Raw genomic sequence first — 20,609 nt, 5'->3', positions numbered from 1 at the left:
TCTCAATGCACTGTTCTAGTCTAGATATTCCAAATAAATGGGATCGTACTATCCTTGTCCTTTGTGGTTGATTCATTTCACTTAGCATGTTTTCAAGGGTCAATCATGTTTTTGATTCAACAGAATGACCATATGATTCAGAAACTCTACTCCTACATATATACCCAGTAGAACTGAAAGAAGAAATCAAACAGAAATGTGTATGTACATCATTGTTCATTATAGACCTCTTCTCAAAAGAAAGAAACTGCCTACATAGCCATCGACAAATGAGTGGATAAACAAAAACATGCATACATACAATGGGGTGTTTCTCAGGATTTATATAGGCTCGATCTTGTTTATTGAGCTGCTTGTCTTTCTTTCGTTCATTCGTTTTGACATATTGCATCTGAGGCTAGTTCCTTGTCCTGGTGGCTTTGCTTTCCGTGCTGTGCTGACCTCTAGAACGCAGGAGCTCTTCACCTTCAAGGCTCCTAGCTCCTTGTAATTTACCCACTAGAAAGCTGGTTGCTCCGTTAGTCTTAGAGCAAGGGGAAATGCCTAGTTGAAAATACATGGTCAAGTCTATAAGATCACTCAGTTAGTTACTACGGCATAGTTCATACAGTCTATGTTGTACATCCCAGTGAAGTGAGAAGTGTCTGGGATCTTAAAAGATTGCAAGTAGGTGTCTGATATATAACTACCCGTCTCTACTCATCCAGAACAAGAGGTAAAGAAATAAGTCAAAGACCAAGAGGAGATTCTCCAGGACTAATAACCTGTGGGAACCGTAACCTCATCTACCAGGAGATCAGAAGAGCTCAACAGTGCCCAGCTTTCACAACCAGTCATTCCAATCAGGGCCACAGTCGATGGGTCCTCATAGTGTGGGGAAAACTGTGAAACAAAACTCAAATGTTTAAAATAGCCAGACTTTGTGGACCTTTTGGAACTAGAAAGTTCCCAGAGACTATTAGCCTGAGATATTCTTTAAAGTTTAGGCCAAAATGATCCCTGAGGACCACCCCTTAGCTAAATGAAAATATATAAAGAATATCATCCATGAGTGATAAGTTTCTTTACAAAACTATCTCTGATTGAAATGGCTAAAAATCACTCTACCCATCAGCGAGAAGGAAGAGGACAGGGTAACGAGGGTCCTGAGAATGGATGGCATCTGGTGGAAAATGGAACCAACATCCCTCCACAAGCTGTGCCTAGATTGTTGAGCAGAAGCCTTTGTGTGAACATTCATCTCAAACACAACCAATAGTATTTTTTAAAAGAAATTATAAAATTGGAATCGTTTTGTGAAACGCATAAACCGTGCGATGCAGAACAACACCAAATGGGTGTTGGTGTTGTGGGAGTAACAGCAGCAGATATGTCAGTTCAATATTCTCGTAGGAGAGACAGAATGATTGCCTGCTTTTGAGTGTGGGCAACTCATGACACTGTGGAGCAGGCTGTCAGGTGTAGCAGACCCTGCTCCCCCAGGTGAATGAGATAAGATGAGAGGCGGAGTGCTAAGTGTGGAGACTAGAGGTCAAAACCCAAACCCAATAGCATACGATGTCCATATTACCCAGCATGCAATGTTAGTCCCATCAAACTGAATTTAACACTTGTCTTTTTTTTAATCTAACCTTCTCACATGGAGGATCCCTCGTGACCTAATGGGTTAAGCGTGGGGCTGCTAACTCAAAGGGCAACAAATGCACGGACCACTTCACAAAAGAAATAGGAGGTAGTCTGGTGCTATAAAGATGTATAGTCTCCGAAATCCTAGGGAACATTTCTAATCACTGCTATAGGCTCACTATAAATCAGAATCATTCCTTGTGTTTGATTTTGGTTCCCACATGGATGGTCAAATCAGTAACTAGAGGCATTGGTGATGTGAGGCACAATGTGAGAAGTTGATGGTGTCGATTGTGATCTTGGTATTGAAATCCCTGGAGATGAGGGAACTGTTAAGTGAGGAGGTTAATTTGGCGGGTACTTGTCTGTAATCTGGCAGAGACTATAAAGCCGAGTGAAAGTTGGGCATTATATTAGGAAGTCCAAAGGAGAATCAATGCGTTTGAATTATGGTGCTGGCAAACAATATTGATTGTACCATGTATTGCCAAAAGAGCAAACAAACCGCTTCCAGAAGAAGTACAGCCGCAATGCTCCTTAGAAGAAAGGATGGTGAGACTTCATCTCATGACTTTGGACATGTTGTCAGGAGAGACTAGTCCTGGAGAAGACATCAGGCTCGGTACAGTGGGACAAACAAAAAGAGGAAGGCCGTGGGTTGATACAGTGGCTACAACAATGGGCTCAAACCTGAGGACAATTATGAGGCTGGTGCAGAGCCGGGCAGCATTTCCTTTGTTGTTTACCGGGTTGCCGAGCAACTGAATTGACTGGCACCTAACAATAGCAACAACTTGGGAAAACAACTCTGTCCTGCATGCAGGACATTTCAGGGTGCTGCACGGAGCATGGAGAATGTGTGGTGGGGCTCGCAGGGCTTGCTCTATTTCTCAAGAGGGGAGGATGCCACGCATAGAAAGCTCAGCCCAGGGTGAGGTTCATAAGGGCTTCCAGTTGGTATACAGAACACCCCGTTAAACTTAAGTTGCAGATAAGCAACGGATACATTTTTAGTATCAGTATGTTCCAGGTATGGCACAGGCATCCTATGTTTGTAGTCACTAAATCTGACCACCCTCAACGTTAAGGCTATGCGTGTACAATAGGGCTGCTACCAGCCCCGGGTTCTCAGTAGGAGACTGACTGCTCAGGGCTATGGAGAGCCGGAGCAAGAGCTTCTTGAGAGTAACGAATGTCTTCCTGCACTTTAATGCCAGGCCTTGGCAAATTCTTAAGAAGGAACTGTTTCAGATTTAGGAAGATGCAGCAGAATGGGAGGAGTTGAAGAGATAAGTAAAAGAATTGATGAAGGGAGGTGGTAGCACTATTTGATTTATGGTTTAAAGGCTAAGCTTCAAAGAGCTCAGTAGGATTTACCTTCATTGTGTGGTGACTAACAGTGTAAAGACTAATGACAGAGATGGATGTCTGTAAATATCTTCCTGGGGAAAAACATTAAAGGTGATTAAGCCAGGTGAGAATTCGAGACAATGGGGCAGGGGAAAGGAAAGAGAGTTCATATTTCTAAACCTCACCATATTACCTTCATAATAGCTCCTACATACTGCACAGCTGTCATTGCATACTACTCACCTGTCACCCTTTCAGATGTTTTCTTCATTTTGAAGATCCGTGTGTTCCAGTCCCTTGGAATTAATTATGGACCAGGGAGTTCGGGAAGGAAAGAAAGCCCCTAGAAAGGTTTATGTTTCTGAGCCATTAAGAACGTGCAATGGGTTGGACAATGTATGAAATACTAGGATGAGATTTTTTAAAACACCATGTAAAAGGGGGACCCCTGCAAAAATAAATAGATAAATGAATACATAAATGAACTCGCTGCCATCAAGTCAACCCCGACTCCTAGAGATCTGATAGAATAAACTCGAACTGCTTCTGTGGGTTTCTGAGGCTATAAGTCTTAAAGGGCGCCGAAAGCCTCATCTTTCTCCTGGGAGGTAGTTGATGGGTTTGAACCACTGATCTTAAAGACAGTGGCCCTATGTGTAACCTACAATGCCACCAGAGCTCCCTAAAGCAGAAGCAGGAAAGTTTTTTTAAAAACCAAACCAACAAAGCTCCAGTAGTTAAACATGTGGGTATTCATCTTCAGTGCTCACAATTAATTCTCGCTGATCTGCAGAGAACCAAAACCAATTGAACGCAGGCAAGTGTGCTTTTTGAAGGGCCATCTTGGCAGCATGTAAAACGGGCCTCTGTGAGTCCTAATTGACCCAGCAGCACCACGCTGGTATCTCTCTTTACCTTTCAGTCCGTGTAAAGGTCGGAGCTTGCTTCTACAGTGCTCGCCCGTCTCAAGCCCGCTCTGTCCGCAGAGCGCTTCTGAATATGGAGAAGAGTGTGGGCCCCGATTTCCTAGTATCACTGACCTGAGTCGTCCCGACAGCTCAAATGTGAACTTTCTGAAAGTTGTCCCAAAGATATGGTCGTACTTTTAGACATAGAATCTGAACCCTTGTTGCCTTAAAAAAAAAATCTAGCTAATAACCTTTAGGTTATTAATTAGCTTTGAGGCCTTTTGTAATATGTGATATATTTATACCAATGATTCTGCCCAGAACAACTATCAATGTATCAATCTATAATTTATTGGTTTTTAAAAAATTATTTGGCACCTATTTAATTCAGCAATTAGAATATAAATTCAAGGCAAGAATACATATTACTAACTATAATTAGCTGTGGGAGCCAAGTGGAAATAAATGGCTACATTTTTAAAAGGAAATTCACACTTGGTGTCATTAATAGTATGGATTGCTTGCAACCTTCAATCCATCCTATTTGTGTCGCTGCGCACGGAAGGAGAAAAATGAGCGGGGGCTTCTGCGAACATGCCGCAAGGTGATTTGCGCGTTCATTTTCTAGCGAATGGCATGTTCGAGGCCATTTGTAAAAGAACCAGACTTGGTACGTTGTCATGTTGCGTCTTTCTTCAGTGTTGTCCTGCCGAAGCTACCGCTATTGTCGAGCTCCTTGAGTGCTGTCACGAGCGCACGAGATGGCAATTTGCCACATTCTAAACCGCGCTGCCAGCGACGCTCTGCCAGCCCTGCAGAAGAAGGCGACCGTGAGCGACGCGGGCCGGCTCCTGATCTTGGGAAGGATTCCGGCAGTGCAGTAGCATGAACCAGGCCAGGCTTCCGTGGAGCTCCCGCTAGAGGCTGTGGAGCAAAGGCAATCATACCCATGCCATGGGGTGAAGCTCCCTGCCACTCTGTACTGTGAACACCCTTCCAGTCACGTGCCAGGAAAATGATTTCTCTGTGAAATACGAGGCACCGTAAATGTATACAATCCACGTAGCTCTCAGGAGAGGGGAGCTGCCATATTTTCCATAGGATACCCTCTGTTTTTTGGCCAACAGTTCCTGATTCCGGGGAAATAATTTAAAAGTTTAGCACCATGTTAAAAAAAAAAGTGCACTTATAAATACCTCACAAGGAATGGGAGAGATGGAGCGTGGGCTAAGCACATGTGAATTAGTTGTGTAAAAGTACGGTCACATTTTGGGTTGGACATGTTTTCTCTTTGGGGAATGCCTAAGTGGTCCCCTTGGACAGATGCCAAGAAGACCCTCACTCAGGCTGCTAGCGGGCCTTTGCTCATCAGCCATGCTCACCAAACAGCCAGAAGGGATTTGAAAACAGAACAACATAGAGACTCCTCCTGCCAGCACGTGTAATCTGGCTCCTCTAAATGGTTACCTACTTAGAGCAGAAATGTTGGCCAGCAGGAATGGATTCTGCTCCTGCTTTTGTCATTAACTAGCTGGGCCCCCCTTGGAAAGTCAGTTGACATCTCTGGACCTGGAAAATGGGGCCGGGGGTGGCGGGGAGTGGGGGGGGGGGCTGAGACGATCTTTGGTAGTTCTTAAGATGTGCAATTCTCTATTTCACAGATAGAGCATTTGTGTGAAAATCAATACTATTGTACTATTGGGGTGTGGGGGGCGGGGAACACCCCGGATTAATTTTGCCCAGATTCCCAAGAGCTGTAATCTGAAAAGCAGGCCAAGATATGGTGTCTATATGTTCACTGAGGAGGATCACCAAGAACTGTGTGCATATGTTGTTCCTGTTGTTACTAGTTGCTGGGATCTGTCCCTCTCCCCCCACTCTTGGCAATCCAATGCACAACTGAACAAAATGCTGCCCATTTGGTCCTGGGCCATCCCAGATCACTTAGCCAGGAAGATGTCTCTGTGTGCTAACGGAAAGCGCATTCCATATGTCAGAGATTTGGGAATTTGTAAATGTGCATATGGTCTCAGAGAACAAGGGCTTCATCATCAAGTTGATCTCATTACAAAGTAATCAGTTGGAAGCAGCAATGGCATTAGGTTGATTTCCAAACGACAAATTTTGGTTGCAGACCGGAAAAGAAACAATCATAGTTAAGGCTGTAACAGCTGTAAAATATTTTTACATCCTTCAGCGGAATTAGTTAATTAATGTTAACATTGTTATACTCTCCTTAATAGTGTTCCAAAATAACTAGCAGTGATTAATCATGATCAGAATTTTTATCAGCCATGATCTAATATATTTTTCCCCAAAAAAGATATTATTGCACATTAAAATTGCCTTGCTGAATTCTTTAATTGTAGATCTTAATCTTGTTTGAAAATAGAATCTGGATCTATTCAGTGTCAGGCAAAGTTAGCACTTATCCAAAAAAAATTATTTTTCAAACTTCACTTGGATTTCTTTTTTTTTTTTTGCATAAGCCATATCATTGCATTTCATGCGCTTTAATGAGTAATTGTTTTCAACAATTTCTAAGAGTTCCAGTCAGCAATATTTCATTCCAGGATAAAAGGTAATGATCCATAAATTCTTAATGCCATATTTTTATAGCCAGTCAATTAGTCTTTAATGGGTTCAATAAGTTCTGTGATGTATGTCATTAATTGTTAATGGTGTTTTAACTAGATAATTGTTGTGAAGGGCTGTTTATCATCACTACTGCTGAATGACGGATCCATGCTGTCTATTCCGCTTCATATTGTTAAGCTTATTTTATCTGGCTTTGTGTGCTGAGAGCAGATCAAGTACCCAAAATGCATAGACCAAATATCCAATTCCAGTACTCCAGTGTATCGTGTGGCCATGACACATAATTCTGCAGCCTTGAGTTCCAGTTTGTATTTATCTTATCAGTTTGCTATTGCCCTGTGTTAGTCTGGTACTTTAGAGAAACAAATCCACAGAAACCCATGTATAAGGGAGAGTTTTATATAAAGTGCGCATCAAGAAAACATCCCAACCCAGTGCTGCCCAGGCCCACAAGTCCAGCATTATCCCATATGCCCAACACCAATCCACAAAGTCCTCCTCAATCTCACAAAATACATGCAATGATGCCGACTGCAGGAGGAAAGCCAAGTCAGTGAATGTGTAAGCATCTCAGTGCTGGCAGGGGTCTTCACACAGGTGATCCAGCACCCAGAGCTGCATCAGGGTAGGTCCATATGGTTTCTCCTCAGAGATGTCTTACAGCAAGTGAGCCTTGCCAGCTGAAGCAGGGGACTGGCTAAGGCAGCTGCACCCTGGTCTGACCATCAGAAAGCAAGAGACCCGAGAACTAGAAAGGCGAGGCTCAGTGAGCCATTTATCCTTCAGCCCTTCAATTAACCCCACGTGTGTTTATTGCTCAGGTAGGCACAATAAACTAACTACCTGACCACCTCAAAACTCAGTGGCTCAAAATGACAACCATTTATACTTGCGCATGCATCTGTAAGCAGGCTTGGTGGTGTAGTAATTACACATTGGGCTGTGATCCGCATGACTGGCAGTTCAAAGCCACTGACAGAAAAAGACTAGGCTTTCTACTTCCTTTTGAAACCCACAGGGCATCACTTTGAGTTAGAATTGACTCAAATGCAGTGAGTTTTTTATGCTTCTTTAAGCTGGCTGCAAGGAAATTGGCTGATCTAATCTTGGCTCAGCTGGATACTGTAGATGTTTGTACTCCTGCCTAGTCTATCATGCTCCTTGTGCCAGAAATCTACCCATGGCACTCTATTCTTATAAACAATGGCAAACAAGAGGGTTAGCCTTATCGTTCGAGCTCATGACAAGTCTCTGCTTCCATCATATCTTTTCACACCCCATTGCTCAATGTAATGATTCTGTTCACAGTAAGGAACTGAGAGTTCACTCTACTTCTACTGAGAAGAAACAAAGTCACATAATAAAGGGTGAGAATAAGGGGATGGAAAAAGAATCATGGACAATAATCTATCACATCTCCTAACTTAAATAAGACTGGAGATACAAGGCACCCATTGTAGACATGAATCCCTTACTTCTAACAATCCACCCCTTTACTTGCCAAGTCCGGATACATTTCTAACTAGCAATGCAAAAACATACTAAAAGCCCATTGAAAGACAATTTTTCTCTAAAAGTCTCAACAAGAGGCCATAGAAAGGGCACGGGATCACCATTTGAAAACCTCAGTTTTCACCCCGCTCACTGCTTATTTTCTTTTTCCTTTTACATCTTCCACGATAGGCAACTTTACATGAGTTAGGCATCTATTTTCCAAACTAAAAAGAACATGTACTTTGGGGCTTTTTGACCATTGCAAAAATGCTGCAACCAGTATATTCCCTCTGGTTTCTGCATGTTACGGGCATTCCATGTAGGCCGGCATTCCATGTAGGCCGGCATTCCATGTAGGCCGGCATTCCATATAGGCCGGCATTCCATATAGGCAATATCTGATGCTTCCTGCCATGAAAAGATAACAATTTTTTTTCTGTATGGGGTTTCAAAGGGAGGCCATGAAGAAGATATATCATGACACCTAAAAAAAAAAGCATGCTTTTGCCAGCAAAGAAGTTTGAGTGTTTAGAAAGAAGTTTCTAAAGGGAACGACATTGTAATATCAGAGAAAAAGATTATTGGTGACCAGTGATAATCACTGCAGCATACAGGGTTAACCATGAGTTGGAATTGACTTGACAACAGCCATCAACAACTTCAGCATAACCATAGCCTTAAATTCACTACTTCGCAAAGAGTGTTTCACACACACACTCTCTCTCTTTCTCTCTCTCTCCTTGCCTAATCCTGGTAACCACTAATCACCATTGGTCTCTCTAGATTGACTTATTTTACTCAGCTTGTTCTCTAGGTTCCTCCACATTGTAACATGTGTCAGGACTTCAGTTCTGTTTATAGCTGAGTAATATCCCATTGTATGTGAGTGCCACATTTTATTTATCTAGTCATCTGTTTATGGTCGTTTAAGCTCTTCCACTTTTTGCTGTTGTATTAGTGCTACAATTAATATAGATGTACATTATAAATATTGTAAACATTATCGTTCTTCTTTTCTTAATTCACATTTATGATTCAGTCTTAATTTAAAATATTTTAAACTTAAATGTGATGTACCTCATCAACTCTAGTTGAATCTAGGTGTAGAAGAGAAAGTTGAAAAGAAATTATCAACTTTTTCTCTCTCAAAGTCTGGTTTGGAGATAAATTAAGTAAAGCAAGTCCAAAACTAAATGACGAACAGCTCCAAATAGTTGAGTGGAGATAGTGTCAAGTTTTTTTCCAATTCTAGACACTATTCTCTTCTTTTCAAATGTAGTCAAATTGAAGAAGAAAAAGTAACCAATGCAACCAATAAAGCAGAAGAATAGTCACTTGCTGAAAAGAGCTAGCAAAGTCTAGCTGTATAGCAATGGATTACTGCCTTGACTTTAGCAGGACCAGCAGATCCCTTGGGGAGTCACTGTTTAATTCACTCTTTTTTAGGCACCATAAGAAAACTAAGACAAGTGTATTGTGAGAGAATTTCTCTGTAGCCATCCAAACACCATAGAGACATATTTGAAATAAACCCATGAAAATGTAAACTGGAACTTAGCATAAATTACTTTTACTCACCCTAATATAAACCTGATGCTTCTTCTGTTAAATTTATTTCTTCTGATACCATTGAAAAGGCAATTGTTTTCTTTCTGGTTTCTCATTGCCAATAAGTAGGAATAAAATTGTGTTTTGCATAGTAATCTTATATGCAGCCTTGCTGAACTCATCATCTCAAATTGCATGTTTATTTGTTTTTGTGAATTTCTTAGGATATTATATATCATTTCATCTTGACTAGAAGTTGTTTTGCCTCTTTAGAATCTTAAGGTTTCTTGTTCCTTTTTCTTGCACAATTAAACTGATGGAACCATCAGGTACAATGAAAAAATTGGTGAGAACACTTCAGTTTCTTGTTTTTAAGGGAGACACGTTCAGTCTTTCACAAGTAGGATATTACTTAGGTTTATAATTTTTGTGTTTCTTTGTTTTTAATAGATGTCCTTTGTCTGGTTGAACAAGTTTCCTCTTAGACTTTGCTAGATGACTTCAATCATGAAATGTTGAATTCTGCCTAATTGTTTTTCTATTTTTATTGTGAATGTCATGTTACCTTTACTATTTTTCTATGAAAGTGATATTTTGCATTGATTCGTTTCCATGCATTGAATCAGTATTTGTATTTCTGACGTCAGGGTGTGGTTGTCGTTGTTGTTAGGTGCTGTTGAGTTGGTTCATACACATGGTTACTTTGTGGAACACAAAACAAAACACTGCCCATCCTAAGGCATCCTCACATTTGCCCCCAGGCTTGAGTCCATTGTTGTCACCATGGTATCAACCCTTGAGGGCCTTCCTCTTTTACCTGCCCCTGTACTGACCAAGCATGATGTCCTTCTCTGCGGACTGTTCTCTCCTGACAATATGTCCAAAGTGCACGAGACAAGGTCTCACCTTCCTTACATCTAGGGAGATTTCTGGCAGTGCTTCTTCCAAGGCAGATTTAGTTGTTTTTTCGGTGGGGGGGGGGGGGAAAGTCCACAGTGCTTTTAATATTGCATGCCAGCATCATCATTCAAATATAATGATACTTCTTCAGGCTTATGCAACCCTCAACTTTCACACACACAGGAGGTGATGGAAAATACCGTGTTTGAGTCAGGCACATATTAGTCCTCAAAGTAACATCCTTACTTTTCAGCATTGTAAAAAGTTCTTGCATGGCAGATTTGCCCAAGGCAATGAATGCATCCTTTGATCTCTAGACTGTTGCTTCCATGATGGTTGAAGGTGGAGTCAAACAAGATGGAATCCTTGACAATTGTGACCTTTCCTCCACTTATCATGAGGTTACTTGTTGATCCTGTTGAGAAGATTTTGATTTTCTTTGCATTGAATTATAAGCCAACCTGAAGGCTGCATTCCTTGATTTTCATCATCAAGTGCTTCAAGTCCTCATCACTACCAGCAAGCAAGGTTGTTGTGTATTTGAATAGCTCAAGTTGTTAATAAACTTTCTTGCAATTCTGATGCAACATTCTTCTTCATATAAGCCAGCTTCTCTGATTATTTGCTCAGCATGCAGATTGAATAAATTTAAAATCCCAGCAGGATCACACAGTGAACAGGTTTCAGCAAAGCTTCTAGACTAAGAACAGACTACAAAGAAGGAATAAGCTATTCACTTTAGAGGGATTAGCCACTTGTGGATTACAACAAAACATTATCAAATGCCGAAAACCTCATGAACAGAAGCAGAATGTTGACAGAGACGGTGCCCGAAGATGAATCCCTCAAAAGGCACTCAAAGTACAGCTGAGAAATAGCTGCCTCCTCAAAGTGGAATCAACCACAATGACTTGAAATGAGAAGAAACCATTACAAGTATCTCTTAGTAACTGGAACTTGGAGCTAAGCATGAATCTAGGAAAATTGTAAGTTTTCAAACATTAAAAGGAAGAATGAAGATCAATATTCTAGGCATGAGTGAGGTGAAATGAATGGGACTGGCCATTTTGAATCAGAAAATCATATGGTGTACTATGCCTGAAATGACAGATTCAAGCAGAATGGTGTTACCGTCAACATCGAAAAGGACATTGTAAGCTCCCGGTTGAAGTTCAATGCTGTGATAGGATAACACCTATCCACAAAGAAGGAAATCCAATCAATGCAACCACTACTCGAATTTACAGACCAACCACTAAAAGCTAGTGCTGCAGAAATGAAAGATTTTTACTAACTTCCTCAGTCTGAAATTGATCAAACATACAATTAAGATGAATTTATAATTATGGTCAATTGGAATGCTAATGTTGGAAGGGAAGATGAAGAAATGTTTCCAAAGAATGAGAAAATATCGTCTTTGTGATAAAAAATGAAGTTGGAGGTCACACAATAAAATTAATTTTGCAAGACAAATACTTCTTCATTGCAAATACCATTTTTCAGTAGCGCAAATGGTTATTATACACCTGGACTTTTTCAGATGGAATACACGGAAATCCAATTGGCTACACATGTGGAAAGAGATATTGGAGAAGCTCAGTATCCTCAGCTAAAACTAGGTCAATGTCCACTGTGGAACGGACTACCAATTGCTCACGTTCAGATTGAAGCTGGAGGAAAAATAAAACAAATCCATGAGAGTCAAAATATGATATGGAGTGTATTCCACCTGAATTTCAGAACATCTCTGGAACAGATCTGAAGCATCGAACACTAAGAGAGTGTGGGATGACTTGAAGAACGTCCGACTTGAAGAAAACAAAATGTCCATAAAAAGAAAGAAAAGGTGAAACTAGATTGCAGAAGAGACTGGAACATACCCTTAATTGTAAATTAGCCAAGGCAAATGAATAAATGATGAAGTAAAAGTGCTGACCAGAAAATTCCAAAGGGCAGCTCAAGAAGGCAAAGCAAAATGTTATAATAAAATGTGCAAAGACCTGGAGCTTGAACATAAAAAAGGAAGAGCATGCTCAGCAGCAGATCTTACGCTGATAGAACTGAAGAAAAGGAACCCGAGCCTTGAGCTGTAATAGTGAAAGAATCCATGGGCAAAATATTGAATGGTATAGGAAGCACCAAAAAAAGATAGACAGCATACACAGACTCGCTGTACCAAAATTATTTAGATAGTGTACCATTTCAAGAGACTGCATATGAGCAAGAACCAGTGGTCCTGAAGGAAGAAGTTCAAGCTGCACTGAAAGCATTCGCCAAAAACAAGGCCCCAGGAATTGATGAAATAGCAATTGAAATGTTGCAACTCTTTGATAAAGTCACACTGGAAGCGCCTACTCTGCTGATTTCATCTTTGCCAGGAAATTTGGAAGACACTGCTTGGTTGATTGACTGGAAGAGATCCATATTTGTACCCATCCCAAGGAAAGATGCCCCAACAGAATGCTCAAATTATAGAAAATATCATTAATATCACATGCTAGTAAATTTTTGCTAAAGCTCATCCAACAATGGCCGTAGCAGTACATTGACAGAAATCTGCCAGAGGCTCAGGCTGAATTCAAAACTGGAACAAGGGATAGCATTGCTGATGTCAGATAGATCCTGCATCAAAGCAAAAAACAGCAATAGCTGTTGACTTGTACTTCATTGACTATGCAAAGGCATAGGGCCATATGGATCATACATGGTAGACAATGGTGGAGGAGGGGGGGAAGGAAAACAAAAGGATGAATATAAGGAAGAAAAGGATAGTGGGGACATGGGGCATTAATCCACCCAAGGGGAGGGTATTGTTTATATCTCCACAGGGAAAGTGGGACCAGACTTCAACCCAGTGCCGCAAGGTGTGAATGCAATATCCCGGCGTGGAGTAGGGAACCGGTGGAGAGGTCTGGGAGGCTGGCCCCAGCACCATAAATTAAGTGGATTCCTGCCCCTCCCCCGAAAAGAATTTGTTCCAAAGGACGACATTGACTCTGCAGCTCCGGGAGATGAACATATCTGATCAGAGCACACGGGAGCAGATGAAGGGGCAGGAGGAGAGAGTGGAGCACAGCCTGGCCCACCAGGTCATGAGGATGATGTTCCTGAGTAGAGCAGCCAGTCCACAGGGAGAACAACATGGCTGGCCCCACTATGAGAAATGATGCCAATCAGTGACTAAGGGCGATACAGGGGACAGCACCTGAGACACAGTGTGGGAATTGCACCTGACCTGATCCCACCACACCGAGGCAAATCACTGGGGGAGTGCAGCGGAACAGCAAGGGAATGGAGTGGCAAGGTCCCCAGGGAATGCTGAAAGTGGACTTTGGGGCCAGGGTGTGGTGCCCCAACAGACTGGACTGGAAAACGCTCCTAAGGGCCAGCAAACGATCCCTGAACTAACTACAAGCTTTTCTCTTGTGAAAAAAAAAACAACTATAGATAGCCTTAAGAAGAATAGGTTTTCCAGAGCACTTAATTGTGCTTATGTGGAAGCTGCCCATGGATCAAGAGGCTGTTTTGCAAACAGAACAAGAGAATACAGCATGGTCTAAAATCAGGAAAGGTGTACAACAGGTTGTAACCTCCTTCCATAGTAATTCATTCTGTATATTGAGCAAGTAATCAGGTCATAGTGTATAATACTTTAATATATTAATGGGTTCAATTTGTAATATCTTGTTGAGGTTTCTTGCACCTATATTTAGAATGGAGATTGGTATGTAAGCTTCTTACTTCATGTTGTCTTTGACTGGTTTCAGTATCCGGGTAATGCTGACTTCATAGAATAACTCAGGAAATCTGTGTTTTTGGAGGAATTGATATATTTTGGAAGAGTTTATGAATGATTGTGTTAATTCTTCTCTACGTGTTTCATTGAAATCACCAACAAAGCTATTTGGTTCTAGTCTATTACTTCCGGAAAGAAACTGTGTAACTAATTCAATGTCCCGCTATATTGCTGTTGTCCTGACCCTTAGTGACCTTACGCACAGCAGAATGAAACAGAGCCTTGTCCTGAGTCACGCCCACAGCTGCTCCTGAACTTGAGCCCCTTGCTGCAGCCATGAGGTATATTCCTGAGAGCCTCCCTTTTGTTGATGCCCCTCTATTTACCAAACATGATGTCCTTCTCTAGGGATTGGTCTCTCCTAACAACATGTCCAAAGGATGTAAAGTGAAATCTGACCATTCTTGTCTGTAAGGAGCACCCTGGAAGTTGGCTTGTCGTTTCAGCAGTCTGTGGTACCTTCAAAATTATTCTCCAGGACCTCAATTCAAATGCATTGGTTCTTTTGTGGTCTTCAACTTTCACATGCTGACGAGGCTGTAGAAAATACCATCATTTGCGTCAAGCACCCCTTAATCCTCAAAGTGTCATCCTTGTCTTTCAATAGTCTAAAGAAGTCTTCTGCAGCAGGTTTACCGAATAAACTTGTGTTTTGTTCTTTTGGCTGCTGCTTCCATGAGTATTGATTGTGGATCCAAGCAAGACAAAAAACTCCTTGTCAATTCCAGCCATTTCTCCATTTCTCCGGATGTTACCTATTGTCCAGTTGTGAGGATTTGGGTCTTCTTTACATTGAATCCTAATCCATATGTAAGGCTTCAATCATTGATCTTCATCAGCAGGTGCTTCAGGTCTCTTCCCTTTCAATAAGCAAGGTTTTGTCATCTACATATTTCAGGTTGTTAATAAGCCTTCCTTCAATCCTGATGCCATATTCTTCTTCATATAAACCATATTTTCTAATTATTTGCTCAGCATAGAGATTGAGTAAGTATCATGATAGGATGCAACCCTGTCTTTCCTGATCTTAAACCATAGAGTATTCCTTTGTTTCAATCACACAACTGCCCCTAAATCTGTGTACCAGTTCCACAGGAACACAATGAAGTGTTCTGGAATTGCTATTCCTCTCAATGTTATCCATAATTTGTTATTATCCACGTATTTGACTGCCTTAACATAGTCAATAAAGCATGAGTAAACAACTTTCTGGTATTCTCTGCTTTGAGTCAAGATCTATCTGGCATCAGTAACGATATTCCTGTTCCATGTCCTTTTCTGAATCTGGCCTGAAATTCTGGCAGCTGCTCATCAATGTACTGCTGCAACCACTGTTGGCTGGTCTTCCGCAAAAGTCCTGATATAGATCTATTTAAAGGTTCTATTTCTTCTTAGGTCAGTACAGTAGCTTGTATGTTTCCAGAAATGTGTCCATTTTATCATAATCCCCAGAGATTCACTTGTTTGAGTTGAATACAGTTGTCTACATAATTTCCTTTAAAATTTTTATAAGGAATTAACTATTTTTTGTCTGATTTTCTTCCCTTTTTGTTCTAGGTTGAGGTTTGAGCTTGTGGTTTATCATGTTTTTGATCACTTAAACAAGTGCTTACTTTTGTTGGTCTTCTCAATTGTCTTTGTAGTCTCAGTTTCACATATCTCTTTCTTAAACGGTATTCGTTTCTTCCTTCTGTCTAATGTAAGTTTAGTTTTCTTTGTATTTTCCAGTGCCTTAAGATGGAAATTTAGGCCATTGGCTTGAGAAAGTTCTTCTTTACATAAATTTAGAAGTATTTTCAAAATTTTCTTGTGACTTCTTCTTTGACACATCGACTATTCGAATCTATGCTCTTTTATCCCTATGCATTTGTGAAATTTCTATGTTTCTTTCTCATTGATTTCTAATCTCATTACATTGTGATTGGAGAAAATGCTTTGTATAATTTCAATCATTTTGTTTATTTATGCATCTAACATATGGTCTGTCCTGACAAATGCCATGTATATTTGGGGGGGGGGGGGAGACAAACAACTGTTTATCTTGCTGTTGGTATTTATTTTATAGGTGTCTATTAAGCCCGGTTGATTTTTAGTGTTGTCTCCTGACAACATATCCAAAAGAGAATGTGGAATGAGGGATTTCATTTCTGAGGTTAGATAAATCTTGGCAGGAGGCAAAGAATAGCAGATATTGTTGATTTGATTCCTGTGAATTCCACTCATGTCTACAATTACCATTTACGTATGTTGTTGAAAATTAGGTAGCTGCAATGAAATCGCTGGTCTTGTGAAATTCTATTATGCAATTTCCAACTTTGTTTCTGTCACCACGGTCATATTTTTCCATTGTTGATCTCTCCTCTTTGTTTCCAACTTTCCCATTCCAATCATCATTAACCATCACCGCTCATCTGCATGTTTCATCAATTTCAGGCTGGAGGAATTAGTAGGAATTTTCACTTTCTTCACCATTGACTGGTTTTCAAATTTGAAAAATAATTATATTCACTGGTCTTCCTTGTAAGTACATAAATGTTATCTTATTATATACAATGTGGTACCTGGAGATATATCTTGAAATCTACTACTTGACAATGAATATGAAGCCGTTGCTCTTGAATTTGTCATTCCTGGCATAGTCAACCAAATAATTCATTCAAAATATCCAAGGTCAGTCCATTGCAACTCCCTTGCATCTGGGATGTTGATATTTATGTGCTCAACTTCAGTTTTGATAATTTTCCTAGATTTATACTTCATATGATCCATATTTCAATTGTTAATGAATGGTTGTATATGTTTCTTCTTTTGAGTCAGGCCTCCTCAGCAAATGAAGATTCCACAATTTTGTTCAATGCAGGCCATTCAGGTTGGCTCTATTTGGGGGAGGCAGCTCTTCCCCATGGTATTTTGAGTGCCTTCTCATATGACAGACTCATCTATAAAAAAATAATTTTGGGGGGCTCATACAGCTCTTATCACAATACATACATGCATCCATTATGCCAAGCACATTTGTATATTAATTTTTTATTTTTTTTATTTTACTGGGGGGTCATACAACTCTTACCACAATCCATACATACATATATACATCGTGTCAAGCACATTTGTACCTTTGTTGCCACCATCATTCTCAAAACATTTTCTACTGGAGCTCTTGGTATCAACTCCTCATTTTTCCCCTCCCTCTTCTACCCTTCCTCCCTCATGAACCCTTGATAATTTATCTTTTTTTTCATGTCTTACACTGTCCAATGTCTCCCTTCACCTACTTGTCTGTTGTCTGTCCCCCAGGGAGGGGATTATATTTAGGTCATTGTGATAGGTTCCTCCTTTCTCCCCCACCTTCCCCTTACCCTCCTGTTATCACTACTCTAATTATTGGTCCTGAGAGGTTTATCTGTCCTGGATTCCTTTTGTTTCCAGCTCTTATCTGTACCTGTGTACATCCTCTGGTCTAGCAGGATTTGTAAGGTAGAATTGGGATCATGATAGCGGGGGTGGGGGTGGGGTAGGGGAAGAAGCATTAAAGAAATAGAGGAAAGTTGTATGTTTCATCAGTGCTATACTGCACCCTGACTGGGTCATCTCCTTCCCACAACCCTTCAGGAATGGGATAGAGGGACTAATCTTCTGACATTATTATGAGACAATAATTCACTGCTGTTCACCAAATGGCTTATCTTTTGAAAATGTACAGTTTACTTTTCCCTTCTTTTATTTGTTAATTGGGATTAATACATATATCAAATCATTCCGTAGTTCCATCACACGCAGTAGAATTGTACATTTGCTACCACACTCAGTTTCCAAACATTCACTTTCTATATGGACCACTTACTTTTCTTGCTAGCCTCTTCTTAGTCTGAAATCTCCACTGATGTTTGCTCCCTATGGGTTAAGCTGCTGGTATTTGGAATATCGGTAACGCAGCTTCTAGCATCACAAGTCAAACACTATAATGCAGCAAGTTGACAGAGCAGATCAATGGAGAATTTTGTTGAGATTCTCTTTTATGTGATTTTTGGAAGCCTGTTTATATTATATCTATGTTATCCTACTTAGCATTTGTTAATCTCCTTAGAAATATAGATGAATGTTTTTAATTCAATTTCTTTAACTACTATCTTTGTCTTTTTTTGTTTTCCCACATTTCTGGTATGTGTATGTTGCTGTGGTTGGGGGTGTCTCTTAGGTTTCTGAGACCTAATTTACTTTCCATATACTTCTTTCTTTTGGTTTGTCTGACTGTATCATTTCATTTGACTTATCTTCAGATTCATAAGTTCACTGATTCTTTTATTCAAATCTGGTGTTGAGCCCTTCTAGGTTTACATTTCAGTTACTGTAGTTTCAACTCCAGAATGCATATGAATTCTGTGCTATGTGCAAATGTGTGTATATATGTGTGTTTTCTGCCTCTATATTGTTATTTTCTAGCTGATAAGGTATTGTTCTCATAGTTTAATTAATTCCTGGAGCATATTTTAAATAGCTGATATTATAAGTCCAACATCTGGGCTTCCTCCAGGATGGCTTGTATATACATGTGTTTTTCCCCCTGTATGCAGACTGTATGTTCTTGTTTTCTTTGTATTTCTCATAATTTTTTTTACTACATACTAGACATTTACATACATTGTGCCAACTTTGGAAATGAGACTTTCCCTCCTCTAAAAGATTTGTTATAGTTCCCATTTGTTGATGTAGTAATTTCCTGAAATAAATCTGTCAAGTCGGTATTTTTCTTGGAATGTGTGGTATTAAAATCTCTGATCAATTAGCTTATTGATCATGAAAACATTGGGCAAATATTTCTATAGATGCCTGGAATGGACTTTGCGTGTGTGTGTGTGTGTGTGTGTGTGTGTGTGTGTGTGTGTCCATGTCTTCAACACTCTACCAGGCTGTGTGTTTTCATTGTTCTTACAGAGATTTAATTCACACCTAATGCTTGATTGGTTGCAGTTCTAAAATATTTTTAAGGTTAGAGCTAATTTTTCAAAGTATAAGATAATTGCAAATTTCTTCGTTCAAGAAGCATTTGGGGAGCTTATATTTCTCTTTAAAAGTTGGTTCATAGAGATTTCTGTAACTTAGGTGCGATGAGAATGTGTATGTCACAATCGTACATAAGAACTAATCATCATTTGAGGGGAAAAAATAAGAGCAGGAGGCAACCCGGTGAAATAAGGGAAGTATGTAGCCAGATCTTTTTGAAAACAGAACAACACACACATACACACACACACATACACATTCACCACTTTTACATGGTGAGTCCTTGGGTACATCAATTGATACAGGCTTCTCAATATTCAAGCTAGAAGTGCATTCACCTGTATCTCAACTGGGCAGTGGATGATTACTGGTGGATGCCTTTTGTCATCTCTATCATCCAAAGTACCTGACACAAAATTTTGTATATAAAATGCTCAGATAAAAAAATAAATAAATAAAAATAAAATGCTCAGATATTTTAAAGTGATGGTAAAAGTTTCGATTTCCATGTTTGGGCCTTGCCCTCGTTTGTTAATATCCTCAGTCTTTAAAATATTCATTTAGCCTCCGTACTTAAAAATTGACTAACTTGGGTTTCTAAATACAAAGTAGGAGAGGATTTACTCTAACAATTAATTAAAACTATAATTTATTTTGCATAAATAATTTTGTAAATCAGCCTTTAAAGCTCAGTTTCATTTAGTTTATACAATAATTGGATATTAAGGGATTTGTTGCTTTATGATTTCCACCCATTTTACTTAATTACCTTCTCAAGTAACTCCATTCACTCTTATTTAACACACGCGGAGTCTAGCGCCTCGGGCAGGTCTCTATACCCTGGTTGAGTTATTGGCTCATCAGTAATTTGCTAAACCTGAGACATATCCTTATTCAAATTCAAACAAAAGAGCAGAGCTATAAAAAAAATCAACCACAACAAATGTACTCCTTGTACTCGATCTCTTTGGATTATTTATTCCTCTGATCCCAAGCATTAGTGGAAATAATGAAGCGTCAACTCTTGCATGCCAGAAATCTGTTAACTCATAATGAAAAAAAAGAGCAAGGGAAAACTCTTTGCCCTTTACTTCCATTTAGACCACAAAAATAGTGATTTGGATATCAGTGGATTATGACCAGGCAGGGCAAAAACAAACAAACAAACAAATATCTTTGTTTATTTTAAGAAGCCTTCATAACAACAACAAAAAGTCTCAAGCCAAGAGTAAACCCTTCAAGCCCAATTCTCATCCTGTGTAACTCCCTGGAGCGGGAAACATGGTTGGTTGAGGTTCAAAGACCTGAGCTCTAATTACCAGTGTAATTAGGATAAGATGAACATGTTGCTCACTGCAGAGGGGCCGAGCCGCCTCCTCGGTCGC

The sequence above is a fragment of the Tenrec ecaudatus genome, chromosome 11, assembly GCF_050624435.1.
Source record: "Tenrec ecaudatus isolate mTenEca1 chromosome 11, mTenEca1.hap1, whole genome shotgun sequence".
Lineage (NCBI taxonomy): Eukaryota > Metazoa > Chordata > Mammalia > Afrosoricida > Tenrecidae > Tenrec > Tenrec ecaudatus.
This window is presented reverse-complemented; position numbering follows the sequence as displayed.